The sequence below is a fragment of the Cryptomeria japonica genome, unplaced genomic scaffold, assembly GCF_030272615.1.
Source record: "Cryptomeria japonica unplaced genomic scaffold, Sugi_1.0 HiC_scaffold_67, whole genome shotgun sequence".
NCBI classification, from domain to species: Eukaryota; Viridiplantae; Streptophyta; class Pinopsida; order Cupressales; family Cupressaceae; genus Cryptomeria; species Cryptomeria japonica.
This window is the reverse complement of record NW_026728889.1, coordinates 77,501-92,500: the sequence shown is the minus strand read 5'-3', so window position 1 is coordinate 92,500 and position 15,000 is coordinate 77,501. Positions and strand designations below refer to the sequence as shown.

Sequence of the window (15,000 nt, the reverse complement as noted above, 5' to 3'; positions counted from 1 at the left end):
TGCACCTTCGCCGGGGTGGGCACCTTGGTGTGCAGACCTTGGCTGGGTTGCGCGCCCTGGTGGGCACCATGGTGCGCACCAAGGAGCGCTCCGAAGTGTGCTCCAAGGTGCGGCCTGCACGAAGTCGGAGCCCGGTTTGCCCCGGGTGTGCACCTCGGGTGGGCACCTTGGTGCGCATGCCTTGCCTGGGCTGCGCACCAGGGCGGGCTCAAGATGGCACCCGCGTTCCTTTTTTTTCACTATCTTTCAAAACGGAAATTTTAAAATCTCATTTTTTTTTGCCTTTTTCTGGAAATTAGTGAAGGCAGCGCATCAAAGGTGCGCACCTCGCTGCCCACCACGGTGCGCAACGCCGGTGGGCACCCGGGAGTGCTTCGAAGTGTGCTCCAAGGTGCTGCGTGCACGTTGTCGGAGCCCGGTTTGCCCCGGGTGCGCACCTCGCGTGCACCTTCGTCGGGGTGGGCACCTTGGCTGGGTTTGCCCCGGCTGCGCTCCGAAGCGGGGTTATTGGAGCGCCGCCTCTTTTTTTGTCGGAGCGTTTGGTGGGGTTTCTCGCATTGGCTCTTCCGAGGCCCGGTTGCCACCCTGGCGCGCACGAAGTCGGAAGTAGGGTTAATTGCCCGGGTGCGCACCTTTGCCAGGGTGGGCACCTTACCTGGGCTGCGCACCAGGGCGGGCTCAAGATGGCACGCGCGTTCCGTTTTTTTCACTATCTTTCAAAACGGAAATTTTAAAATCTCCTTTTTTTTTTGCCTTTTCTGGAAATTAGTGAAGGCAGCGCATCAAAGGTGCGCACCTCGCTGCCCACCTTGGTGTGCTCTGAGGTGCGCACCCGGGAGCGCTACGAAGTGTGCTCCAAGGTGCGGCGTGCACGTTGTCGGAGCCCGGTTTGCCCCGGGTGCGCACCTCGCCTGCACCTTGGCCGGGGTGGGCACCTTGGCTGGGTTTGCCCAGGGTGCGCTCCGAAGCGGGGTTACTGGAGCGCCCCCTCTTTTTTTGTCAGAGCGTTTGGTGGGGTTTCTCGCATTGGCTCTTCCCAGGCCCGGTTGTTGGGTGCGCTCCCACCCTGGCGCGCGCGAAGTTGGAAGTTGGGTTAATTGCCCGGGCGCGCACCTTCGCCAGGGTGGGCACCTTGGTGCGCACACCTTGGCTGGGCTGCGCACCAGGGCGGGCTCAAGATGGCACCAGCATTCCCTTTTTCTCACTATCTTTCAAAATGGAAATTTTAAAATCTCGTTTTTTTTTTGCCTTTTATGGAAATTAGTGAAGGCATCGCATCAAAGGTGCGCACCTCGCTGCCCACCTTGGTGTGCTCCGAGGTGCCCACCACGGTGCGCAACGCCGGTGCGAACCCGGGAGCGCCCCGATGTGTGCTCCAAGGTGCGGCGTGCACGAAGTCGGACCCCGGTTTGCCCCGGGTGCGCACCTCGCGTGCACCTTGGTGCGCACACCTTGGCTGGGTTGCGCGGCCTGGTGGGCACCATGGTGCGCACCAAGGAGCGCTCCGAAGTGTGCTCCAAGGTGCGGCGTGCACGAAGTCGGAGCCCGGTTTGCCCCGGGTACGCACCTCGCGTGCACCTTCGCCGGGGTGGGCACCTCGGCTGGGTTGCGCGCCCTGGTGCGCACCAAGGAGCGCTCCGAAGTGTGCTCCAAGGTGCGGCGTGCACGAAGTCGGAGCCCGGTTTGCCCCGGGTGCGCACCTCGCGTGCACCTTCGGCGGGGTTGCGCGCCCTGGTGGGCACCATGGTGCGCACCAAGGAGCGCTCCGAAGTGTGCTCCAAGGTGCGGCGTGCACGAAGTCGGAGCCCGGTTTGCCCCGGGTGCGCACCTCGCGTGCACCTTCGGCGGGGTTGCGCGCCCTGGTGGGCACCATGGTGCGCACCAAGGAGCGCTCCGAAGTGTGCTCCAAGGTGCGGCGTGCACGAAGTCGGAGCCCGGTTTGCCCCGGGTGCGCACCTCGCGTGCACCTTCGCCGCGGTGGGCACCATGGCGTGCACGAAGTCGGAGCCCGGTTTGCCCCGGGTGCGCACCTCGCGTGCACCTTCGCCGGGGTGGGCACCTCGGCTGGGTTGCGCGCCCTGGTGCGCACCAAGGAGCGCTCCGAAGTGTGCTCCAAGGTGCGGCGTGCACGAAGTCGGAGCCCGGTTTGCCCCGGGTGCGCACCTCGCGTGCACCTTCGCCAGGGTGGGCACCTCGGTGCGCACACCTTCTCAATGTTTTCTTGCCTTTTCTGGAAATTGGTGAAGGCAGCGCATCAAAGGTGCGCACCTCGGTGTGCTCCGAGGTGCGAACCCGAGAGCGCTCCGAGGTGCCCACGAAGTCGAAAGTCGGGTTAATTGCATTGTTTTCCCCGGGTGCGCTCCGAGGTGCGCAACATCGGCGCGCACCAAGGAGGGCTCCGAAGTGTGCTCCAAGGTGCGCACGATGGCGTGCACCTCTGGTGCGCACGATTCGGAGCTCGGTTTGACCGGGGTGCGCACACCTTGGCTGGGTTGCGCACCTTTTGTGCGCTCCAAGGTGCGCACGAAGTCGGAGCTCGGTTTGCCCCGGGTGCGCACCTTCGCCAGGGTGCGCACCTTGATGCGCACGCCTTGGCTGGGCTGCGCACCTTGGTGGGCGCCATGGTGCGCACCTTTCGTGCGCTCCAAGGTGCGCACGAAGTCGGAGCTCGGTTTGCCCCGGGTGCGCACCTTGGTGGGCGCCATGGTGCACTCCGAGGTGCCCAAGATTGGTGCGCACCAAGGAGCGCTCCGAAGTGCGCTCCAAGGTGCGCGCGAAGTCGAAAGTTGGGTTAATTGTCCGGTTTGCCTCGGGTGCGCACCTTGCGTGCACCTTCGCCAGGGTGGGCGCCTTGGTGCGCACACCTTGGCTGGGCTGCGCACACCTTGGCACCCGCGTTTCCTTCATTTTAAATTTTTTTTTTTTACAATCTCTCAAGTGGGAAATTCTATAATCTCAACTTTTTTTGCCTTTTCAGGAAACTTTTGAATGGAGCGCATCATTGGTGCGCTCCGAAGTGTGCTCCAAAGCTCTCTCCAGCTGCGTGCACCTGCCCCGGCCGCGCACCCGGCCCCGCCCAGCTTCGCTCACCTGTCCCGGGCGTCTGGTGCGGAACCTTAGAGTAAGAAACATCACCGTGCACCTTGGCCAACGTGCGCGACTCGACCGAGCGCGCACTGGCCGAGGTGCACACCGATTTCACCTGGGTGCGCGCGCAGCACCTCGGGCGCACCGGGGTGCGCGCACAACGCCCGGGTTGCACCGTGGCCTGTGTGCTCGGGGCGCCTCGGGTGCGCGCTCGGTGTCGCCCCCCGCGCGCGCGGTAGTGCGGGCAGCGCACCCCGGCCCGGCCCGGCCCCGACGAGAACGCAAACGGGCAAAAGGTTTATTCAAATAGCATTGCGACGCCCGGCGAAAAACTAAAAAAGGGTGCAACACCGGGACTTCCCGGGAGGTCACCCATCCCAGTACTACTCCGGCCCAAGCGCGCTTAACTGCGGAGTTCTGATGGGATCCGGTGCACTAACGCTGGTATGATCGCACCCGTTATGAGCTTGTCGCAGTGTGTACTTAGCAAACCGCGACCCACGTGCGAATCCACCCCGGCCACCCACCCCCGTCGAGGTGCACACCCTCCCTCGCGAAGTGCGCCCCGTTCGCCAAGTGTGAGCCCTGCCCGGGTGCGCGCACCTTGCTAGGGCGTCGGGTGTGCACCCGGCCCGGCCTACGTGCGTGCACCTGGAGGGGGCGTCGTGTGCGTGCAGTGTCCCGTCTGCAACGCGGTGCCCACACACCACCTCGGGCGCAACGACCTGCGCTCACATGTGGGCCGAGTGCACCTTGGTGCATGTTCGGGGCGCCTCGGGTGCACGCTCGATCTTGCCCCGGTGCACCAAGGCGCTCGGTTTGCCCCGGGTGCGCACTTGGTGCAAGGTGGGCACCCAAAATAGGGATCAAGCACCAAAACACAAGTTTCGGGATGCAAAATGGGACCCAAGGACCACAAATGCGTTCCAAGACCCATGATGGGTCCACGAGAACAAAAATGTGTTCCGAGACTTAATAAACAAATATTGGGTTTTAGGAGAAGAAACATGCTCTGATGCCCAAAACGAGAATCGACCCCGAAAAGGCCACAGGCCAAAAGTGGGATGCGAGACAAAAAAAAATGGGACCCGAGGACCAAAATTGGGTTCCCAGGTCGAAGACAGGGCAACCGGACAAGAAACGACCTCTAAGGCTCGAAATGAGTCCCGACGACTAAAACTTGACAAGAAGCACCCATCAGGCACCCAACTCGACACCCATGGGATGCCGACCCACCCGGGCTTCCACCTAGCACACCTTGGCACCCACCCACCCTCGCACCCAACCTCGCACCCAACTTAGCACCTTTGAACCCACATTGGCACTCACCCTGACCCTGGCACCTTGGAACCCACATTGGCACTCACCTTGACCCTGGCACCCACCTTTGCACTCACCTTGGGACCCACCCTGGCTCCCACCTCGGCACCCACCCAGACACCCACCTTGGTTCCTTGGCACCCACCTTGGATCCTTGGCACCCACCCCGACACCCACCTTGGCACGCAACTTGGCTACTTGCCACCCACCTTGGCTCCTTGACGCCCACCCCGACAACCACCCCGTGACCTACCCTGGCTAGGGTTGGTGCACACCCACCCTGGTGCCCACCTTGGCACCCACCCTATGACCCACCTTGGCACGCACCTTAGTACCCACCCCGTTACCCACCCTAGGACCCACCCCGTGACCCACCTTGGCCAGGGTGGGTGCACCCACCCTGGTGCCCACCTTGGCACCCACCCATCCTAGCACCCAGCCTGTGACCGGGCTTGGAACCCAACCTTGCACCCGCACCCGTCTTGGCCAGTGTGGGTGCGCACCCATCCTGGCACCCACGTTGTGACACACCCTTTAACCCACGCACCCTAGCACCCACGTTGGCACCCACCTTGGAACCCAACCTAGCAACTTGGCACCCACCCCGTGACCCACCTTGGCATCCACCATAGCAGTCGCCGACTTGGCACCCACCTCGGCACCCACCTTGACACTTGTGGACCCACCTTGCCACTCACCCTAGCATCGACCCATCCTAGCACCCACCCTGGCACCTTTGCACCCTAGCACTCACCCATCCTAGCACCTAACCTGTGACCCACCTTGACACTCACCCTCGCACCCACCTTGGAACCCAACCTAGCACCCACCCACCCTGACACCAACCCTAGCACCTACCCACCCTTGCACCCACCCTGTGACCCATCTTGGCACCCACCCATCCTACCACTCAACCTATCACCCACCTTCTCACCCACCTTGGCATCCACCTTAGCACCCACCCACACTGGCACCTTGGCACCCACCTCGGGCAAGGTGGGTGCACACCCACCCTGGCACCCAATTTAGAACCCACCGAGCATGTTACCCACCTTGGCACCCACATTGCAGCCCACCCTAGTACCCACCCTATGACCCACATTGGCATCCACACCCTAGCACCCAGGCACCTCGACACCCGCCTTGACACCCACCCTAGCACTGAACCTGTGACCCACCTTGGAACTCACCCTAGAACCCACCCACCCTGTGAACCACCTTGGCATCCACCTTAGCACCCACCCACCTTGGCACCCACTCTAGCACTCACCCATCCTAACACCCAACTTGTTACCCACCTTGGCACCCGCCCTCGCGTCCACCTTGAAACCCACCCTAGCACCCACCCACGCAGGAGCCCACCTTGGCACCCAACCTAACACCCACGCATCCTGGCACCCAACTTGTGACCCACCTTGGAACCCACCCTAGTACCCACCTTTGAACCCACTATATCACCAACCCACCTTGGCACCCACCCTATGACCCTCTTTGGAATCCACCCTAGCACGCACCCACCCTGGCACCCACCATGGAGCGCACCCTAGCACCCACCCACCTCGGCACGCACCTCAACACCCACCTTGGTGTGCGCACTGCGCCAACCTCTCAAAGACCCTATGTGGTGCGCTCCAAAGTGTACACCTTTGGTGCGCTCCAAGGTGCGCACCTTTGGTGCACACCGAGGTGCACACCAAAGTGTGCACCGAGGTGAGCACCAAAGTGCACTCCAGGGTGCACACCAAGGCGTGCACCTTTGGTGCGGTCAATGCAAACGAATTCGGAAGTTGGGGTCGATGTCCTAATCGCTGCTGCAGACTACACGTATGAGAATCGGACAAATAGCTTTATATAGGGGAGGTGTTGCGTTTGATGGGTCGACTCCCCTGGTTGTGTGCACTGCACCAACTTCAAAGACCCTGTCTTGTTTAAGAAGTCAAAAGTTGGGGTGGATGTCCTAATCATTGCTGCAGTCTACGCATGTATGAGAATCAGACAAATAGCTTATATAGGGGAGGTGTTGCATTCGGTGGGTTGACTCCCCTGGTTGTGCGCACTGCGCCAACCTCAAAGACCCCGCATAGCAGAAGAAGTCGGAAGTCGGATTTTGGTGAGCACCAAGGCGTGCACCTTTGGTGCGGTCAACGCAGACGAATTCAGAAGTTGGGGTGGATGTCCTAATCGTTGTTGCAGGCTACACATGTATGAGAATCAGACAAATAGCTTATATAGGGGAGGTGTTGGGTTTGATGGGTCAACTCCCTTGGTTGTGCGCATTACGCCAACCTCAAAGACCTTGTTTTCGTTAAGAAGTCAAAAGTTGGGGTCAATGTCCTAATGGCTCCTGCAGGCTACACATGTATGAGAATCGGACAAATAGCTTATATAGGGGAGGTGTTGGGTTTGATGGGTCGACTCCCCTGGTTGTGCGCATTACGTCAACCTCAAAGACCTTGTTTTCGTTAAGAAGTCAAAAGTTGGGGTCGATGTCCTAATTGCTCCTGTAGACTACACATGTATGAGAATCAGACAAATAGCTTATATAGGGGAGGTGTTGGGTTTGATGGGTTGACTCCCCTAGTTGTTCGCATTACACCAACCTCAAAGACCTTGTTTTCGTTTAGAAGCCGAAAGTTGGGGTCGATGTCCTAATTGCTCCTGCAGGCTACGCATGTATGAGAATCAGACAAATAGCTTATATAGGGGAGGTGTTGGGTTTGATGGGTCGACTCCCCTGGTTGTGCGCATTGCGCCAACCTCAAAGACCCTGCATTGCGGATGAAGTCGAAAGTCAGAGTTTGGTGTGCTACAAGGTGTGGTCGAAGGTGCTCACCTAGGTGTGCACCTTTGGAGCACAGGAAAAGTGCCCTCCAAAAGTGCGCACCTTTGGAGTGCACAAAAGTGCCCTCCAAAAGTGCGCACCTTTGGAGCGCAGAAAAGTGCCCTCCAAAAAGTGCCCTCCAAAAGTGCGCACCTTTGGAGCGCAGAAAAGTGCCCTCCAAAAAGTGCCCTCCAAAAGTGCGCACCTTTGGAGCGCAGAAAAGTGCCCTCCAAAAAGTGCCCTCCAAAAGTGCGCACCTTTGGAGCGCAGAAAAGTGCCCTCCAAAAAGTGCCCTCCAAAAGTGCGCACCTTTGGAGCGCAGAAAAGTGCCCTCCAAAAAGTGCCCTCCAAAAGTGCGCACCTTTGGAGCGCAGAAAAGTGCCCTCCAAAAAGTGCCCTCCAAAAGTGCGCACCTTTGGAGCGCAGAAAAGTGCCCTCCAAAAAGTGCCCTCCAAAAGTGCGCACCTTTGGAGCGCAGAAAAGTGCCCTCCAAAAAGTGCCCTCCAAAAGTGCGCACCTTTGGAGCGCAGAAAAGTGCCCTCCAAAAAGTGCCCTCCAAAAGTGCGCACCTTTGGAGCGCAGAAAAGTGCCCTCCAAAAAGTGCCCTCCAAAAGTGCGCACCTTTGGAGCGCAGAAAAGTGCCCTCCAAAAGTGCGCACTTTTGGTGCGCACCAAGGCGCTGGTTCGGTCGTTGCAGGCGAGTTCGGAAGTTGGGGTCGATGTCCTGAGCGGAGGTGCAAACTACACAGGTGTCGGAATCGGACAAATAGCTTATATAGGGGAGGTGTATGCTTCGATGGGTCGACTCCCCAGGTTGAGCGCACCGCGCCAACCTCAAAGACCCTACGGTATGGATGAAGTCGGAAGTTGGGTCCGATGACCGATTCGATTAGTAGGTATGCTCATGAGGTCGGAATTTGGGTCCGATGACCTGCCATGTGCAGGAAGGCGAATGTTGACACTGTGCGTTGCAAGGTGCACACCAAGGCGCTGGTGCGGTCTTTTTAGTCGAGTTCGGAAGTTGGGGTCGATGTCCTGATCGGAGGTGCAAGCTACACAGGTGTGGGAATCGGACAAATAGCTTATATAGGGGAGGTGTATGCTTCGTTGGGTCGACTCCCCGGGTTGAGCGCACCGCGCCAACCTCAAAGACCCTACGGTATGGATGAAGTCGGAAGTTGGGTCCGATGACCGATTCGATATGTAGGCATACTCGCGAGGTCGGAATTTGGGTCCGATGACCTGCCACGTGCAGGAAGGCGAATGTTGGCACTGTGCGTTGCAAGGTGCGCACCAAGGCGCTGGTTCGGTCGTTGGAGGCGAGTTCGGAAGTTGGGGTCGATGTCTTGATCGGAGGTGCAAACTACACAGGTGTGGGAATCGGACAAATAGCTTATATAGGGGAGGTGTATGCTTCGTTGGGTCGACTCCCCGGGTTGAGCGCACCGCGCCAACCTCAAAGACCCTACGGTATGGATGAAGTCGGAAGTTGGGTCCGATGACCGATTCGATATGTAGGCATACTCGCGAGGTCGGAATTTGGGTCCGATGACCTGCCATGTGCAGGAAGGCGAATGTTGGGACTGTGCGTCGCAAGGTGCGCACCAAGGCGCTGGTGCCGTCGTTGCAGTCGAGTTCGGAAGTTGGGGTCGATGTCCTGGTCAGAGGTGCAAACTACACAGGTGTGGGAATCGGACAAATAGCTTATATAGGGGAGGTGTATGCTTCGATGGGTCGACTCCCTGGGTTGAGCGCACCGCGCCAACCTCAAAGACCCTACAGTATGGATGAAGTCGGAAGTTGGGTCCGATGACCGATTCGATACGTAGGCATATTGGCGAGGTCTGAATTTGTGTCCGATGACCTGCCATGCGCAGGAAGGCGGAATTTGGGTCCGATGACCGAGTTGATGGCGTGCCATGCGCAGAAAGGCGGAATTTGGGTCCGATGACCGAGTTGATGTTGATGGCCCGCCATGCACAGGAAGGCGGAATTTGGGTCCGATGACCGATTTGAAGGCGTGCCATACGCAAAAAGGCGGAGTTTGGGTCCGATGACCGAGTTGATATTGATGGCCCGCCATGCGCAGGAAGGCGGAATTTGGGTCCGATGACCTGACATACGCATGGAGTCCGACTCGGGGGCCGATGTTCGATTCGATGACTTGCATTGTGGGTAAAGTCGGAAGTTGTGGTCTTTGACCCGATTCGATGACCAGACTTCGGCTGCTTGAGAATCGGACAAATAACTTATATAGGGGAGGTAGTGTTCTCGAGCATCCTCCCCCCGTGCCCGTTTATGTCGATTGATGCTGGTGCTCGACTGGTTGGAGCGCTCGGATGCAAAAATCTTGCACCAGGATTTATCGATTGTGATGGACACGGCAAGTCTCCTGATTGCTATGCAGGAGCTCATCGTGAATCTCTATGCGGCCTTGGTATGGACTCGACCTGCGGAATGGTTCGGCAATGGTAGTCGCTCCAACACGTCCTTGCAATGGCCACAGAGGTGATTCGACTAGAGCTCCAGTCTAGCTTTTGGGTTGCTTGGCGGACTGGTATAGCCGCGATCGAGTTCCGGCCATGAACGTTTTAGATAGCTCTTGGGCTTTCTGGGACGGAAGTCGGAAGTTTGGGCTGTTGTCCGATTTGATGACCATTCTTCGGATGTGTGAGAATCGGACAAATAACTTATATAGGGGACTGTGTTGTCTCACGCAGCCCCCTCCGTGCCCCTCTATCTCGACCGATGTTGGTGCTTGAAAGGGTTGGGATCGCTCGGATTTATAAACGTGCACCACCATTTGTCGAGTGTGAGGGACGCGGCAGGTCTCCTAAATGCTATGCGGGCGCTCTCTGAGAATCTCTATCCGGCCTCGACACAGACTAGTCTTGCTGAATGGTTTGGCACTGGTAGTCGATCCAACACGTCGTTGTTGTGGCCGCCTAGGCGATTCGATTCGAGCCCCCGTCTAGCTTTTGGGTTGCTTGGCGGATTTTGCCCTATCCGCAAGTGAGCTCGGTCCCTAAACGTTCGAGAAACCCGATTGCTATGCGCCGACTCTCTTTCTTGCGAGCCTCCATCTAGCTTTTGGGTCTCTACGGAACGGAAGTCGGAATCTGGGACCGTTGTTTGATTCGACGAGGCAGACTACGGTTGTGCGAGAATCGGACAAATAACTTATATAGGGGAGGTGTTGACTGGAGCATTCTCCCCCGTGCCCCTCTAACTCGACCAATGCTGGCGCTCGAACGGTGGTAGCGCTCGGATTTTCATTGAGCGCCAGCATTGGTCGATTTAGAGGGGCATGCGAGATTCCCGAATGCTATGCGAGGGCTCTAACGGAAATGTCTATTGGTTTCGGTATGGATGCAATTGCGAGTGGTTCGGCAAAGGTAGTCGTTCCGATGCGTCCATGTCGTGGCCAAATCGATAATTCGATTTGAGCCCTCGTATAGCATTTGGGTCTCTCGATGTGATTCCGCATTCCAGTCCCTTTGGGCACTGCTTGAGCCGCATCCCAGGGGGTTCCCTTCCCAATAATCTGCCTCGCAACCCGATTGCTATGCGGTGAGGCTCCTCGGCCGCCTCGGAACTATCTGTGTATCAGACGCATCGCGGGATAAGGGGTTGGCAACGGTAGTCGCCCCAAGCGCGTCCGATGCTTGGACCATTCCGAGGCGGCCCTGAAGCCTCTTCCGTCTAGCCGTTGGGTCCTTCTCGCCGCATCCCTCGCCTCGCACCCCGATTGCTATGCGGTGAGGCTCCTCGGCCGCCTCGGAACTATCTGTGTATCGGACGCGTCGCGGGATAAGGGGTTGTCACTGGTAGTCGCCCCAAGCGCGTCCGATGCTTGGACCATTCCGAGGCGGCCCTGAAGCCTCTTCCGTCTAGCCGTTGGGTCCTTCTCGCCGCATCCCTCGCCTCGCACCCCGATTGCTATGCGGTGAGGCTCCTCGGCCGCCTCGGAACTATCTGTGTATCGGACGCGTCGCGGGATAAGGGGTTGTCATTGGTAGTCGCCCCAAGCGCGTCCGATGCTTGGACCATTCCGAGGCGGCCCTGAAGCCTCTTCCGTCTAGCCGTTGGGTCCTTCTCGCCGCATCCCTCGCCTCGCACCCCGATTGCTATGCGGTGAGGCTCCTCGGCCGCCTCGGAACTATCTGTGTATCGGACGCGTCGCGGGATAAGGGGTTGTCATTGGTAGTCGCCCCAAGCGCGTCCGATGCTTGGACCATTCCGAGGCGGCCCTGAAGCCTCTTCCGTCTAGCCGTTGGGTCCTTCTCGCCGCATCCCTCGCCTCGCACCCCGATTGCTATGCGGTGAGGCTCCTCGGCCGCCTCGGAACTATCTGTGTATCGGACGCGTCGCGGGATAAGGGGTTGTCACTGGTAGTCGCCCCAAGCGCGTCCGATGCTTGGACCATTCCGAGGCGGCCCTGAAGCCTCTTCCGTCTAGCCGTTGGGTCCTTCTCGCCGCATCCCTCGCCTCGCACCCCGATTGCTATGCGGTGAGGCTCCTCGGCCGCCTCGGAACTATCTGTGTATCGGACGCGTCGCGGGATAAGGGGTTGTCACTGGTAGTCGCCCCAAGCGCGTTCGATGCTTGGACCATTCCGAGGCGGCCCTGAAGCCTCTTCCGTCTAGCCGTTGGGTCCTTCTCGCCGCATCCCTCGCCTCGCACCCCGATTGCTATGCGGTGAGGCTCCTCGGCCGCCTTGGAACTATCTGTGTATCGGACGCGTCGCGGGATAAGGGGTTGTCACTGGTAGTCGCCCCAAGCGCGTCCGATGCTTGGACCATTCCGAGGCGGACCCGAAGCCTCTTCCGTCTAGCCGTTGGGTCCTTCTCGCCGCATCCTTCGCCTCGCACCCCGATTGCTATGCGGTGAGGCTCCTCGGCCGCCTCGGAACTATCTGTGTATCGGACGCGTCGCGGGATAAGGGGTTGTCACTGGTAGTCGCCCCAAGCGCGTCCGATGCTTGGACCATTCCGAGGCGGACCCGAAGCCTCTTCCGTCTAGCCGTTGGGTCCTTCTCGCCGCATCCCTCGCCTCGCACCCCGATTGCTATGCGGTGAGGCTCCTCGGCCGCCTTGGAACTATCTGTGTATCGGACGCGTCGCGGGATAAGGGGTTGTCACTGGTAGTCGCCCCAAGCGCGTCCGATGCTTGGACCATTCCGAGGCGGACCCGAAGCCTCTTCCGTCTAGCCGTTGGGTCCTTCTCGCCGCATCCCTCGCCTCGCACCCCGATTGCTATGCGGTGAGGCTCCTCGGCCGCCTTGGAACTATCTGTGTATCGGACGCGTCGCGGGATAAGGGGTTGTCACTGGTAGTCGCCCCAAGCGCGTCCGATGCTTGGACCATTCCGAGGCGGACCCGAAGCCTCTTCCGTCTAGCCGTTGGGTCCTTCTCGCCGCATCCCTCGCCTCGCACCCCGATTGCTATGCGGTGAGGCTCCTCGGCCGCCTTGGAACTATCTGTGTATCGGACGCGTCGCGGGATAAGGGGTTGTCACTGGTAGTCGCCCCAAGCGCGTCCGATGCTTGGACCATTCCGAGGCGGCCCCGAAGCCTCTTCCGTCTAGCCGTTGGGTCCTTCTCGCCGCATCCCTCGCCTCGCACCCCGATTGCTATGCGGTGAGGCTCCTCGGCCGCCTTGGAACTATCTGTGTATCGGACGCGTCGCGGGATAAGGGGTTGTCACTGGTAGTCGCCCCAAGCGCGTCCGATGCTTGGACCATTCCGAGGCGGCCCCGAAGCCTCTTCCGTGTAGCCGTTGGGTCCTTCTCGCCGCATCCCTCGCCTCGCACCCCGATTGCTATGCGGTGAGGCTCCTCGGCCGCCTTGGAACTATCTGTGTATCGGACGCGTCGCGGGATAAGGGGTTGTCACTGGTAGTCGCCCCAAGCGCGTCCGATGCTTGGACCATTCCGAGGCGGACCTGAAGCCTCTTCCCTCTAGCCGTTGGGGCTTTCTCGCCGCATCCCTCGCCTCGCACCCTGATTGCTATGCTGTGAGGCTCCTCGGCCGCCTTGGAACTATCTGTGTATCGGACGCATCGCGGGATAAGGGGTTGGCAGTGGTAGTCGCCCCAAGCGCATCCGATGCTTGGACCATTCCGAGGCGGCCCTGCAGCCTCTTCCGTCTAGCCGTTGGGGCCATCTCGCCGCATCCCCCACCTCGCACCACGATTGCTATGCGGTGAGGCTCCTTGGCCGCCTCGGAACTATCTGTGTATCGGACGCATCGCGGGATAAGGGGTTGTCACTGGTAGTCGCCCCAAGCGCGTCCGATGCTTGGACTATTCCGAGGCGGCCCTGCAGCCTCTTCCGTCTAGCCGTTGGGGCCATCTCGCTGCATCCCCCACCTCCTCGGCCGCCTCGGAACTATCTGTGTATCGGACGCATCGCGGGATAAGGGGTTGGCAGTGGTAGTCGCCCCAAGCGCGTCCGATGCTTGGACTATTCCGAGGCAGCCCTGCAGCCTCTTCCGTCTAGCCTTTGGGGCCATCTCGCCGCATCCCTCGCCTCGCACCCCGATTGCTATGCGGTGAGGCTCCTCGGCCGCCTGGGAACTATCTTCGTATCGGACGCATCGCGGGATAAGGGGTTGTCACTGGTAGTCGCCCCAAGCGCGTCCGATGCTTGGACTATTCCGAGGCGGCCCTGTGGCCTCTTCCGTCTAGCCGTTGGGGCCATCTCGCCGCATCCCCCACCTCGCACCCCGATTGCTATGCGGTGAGGCTCTTCGGCCGCCTTGGAACTATCTTCGTATCGGACGCATCGCGGGATAAGGGGTTGTCACTGGTAGTGGCCCCAAGCGCGTCCGATGCTTGGACTATTCCGAGGCGGCCCTGCAGCCTCTTCCGTCTAGCCGTTGGGGCCATCTCGCCGCATCCCCCACCTCGCACCCCGATTGCTATGCGGTGAGGCTCCTCGGCCGCCTTGGAACTATCTTCGTATCGGACGCATCGCGGGATAAGGGGTTGTCACTGGTAGTCGCCCCAAGCGCGTCCGATGCTTGGACTATTCCGACGCGGCCCTGTGGCCTCTTCCGTCTAGCCGTTGGGGCCATCTCGCCGCATCCCCCACCTCGCACCCCGATTGCTATGCGGTGAGGCTCCTCGGCCGCCTTGGAACCATCTTCGTATCGGACGCATCGCGGGATAGGGGGCTGTCACTGGTAGTCGCCCCAAGCGTGTCCGATGCTTGGACCATTCCTAGGCGGCCCTGAAGCCTCTTCCGTCTAGCCGTTGGGGCCTTCCCGCCCCATCCCTCGCCTCGCACCCCCGATTGCTATGCGGTGAGGCTCCTCGGCCGCCTTGGAACCATCTGTGTATCGGACACATCGCGGGATAAGGGGTTGGCACTGGCAGTCGCCCCAAGCGCGTCCGATGCTTGGACCATTCCGAGGTGGCCCTGAAGCCTCTTCCGTCTAGCCGTTGGGGCCTTCCCGCCCCATCCCTCGCCTCGCACCCCGATTGATATGCGGTGAGGCTCCTCGGCCGCCTTGGAACTATCTGTGTATCGGACGCATCGCGGGATAAGGGGTTGGCACTGGTAGTCGTCCCAATCGCATCCGATGCTTGGACCATTCCGAGGCGGCCCTGCAGCCTCTTCCGTTTAGCCGTCGGGGCCTTCCCGCCGCATCCCTCGCCTCGCATCCCGATTCCTATGCGGTGAGTCTTCTCGGCCGCCGCGGAACTATACCTGTTATTGCTACTGCATCCTTCGGCTGGTAACCTCCTCTGCCGCCTTGGAACGTTCTCTTT

General features: G+C 59.9%; 1 non-coding gene across 1 annotated transcript; it reads right to left on the bottom strand.

The window, feature by feature from the left end:
• Nucleotides 1-3,426: 3,426 nt before the first annotated feature.
• On the bottom strand, nucleotides 3,427-3,545 carry LOC131863686 (5S ribosomal RNA). The gene has a single exon (XR_009362583.1). It is a non-coding gene; the product is annotated as a 5S ribosomal RNA (ribosomal RNA).
• Nucleotides 3,546-15,000: the final 11,455 nt, after the last annotated feature.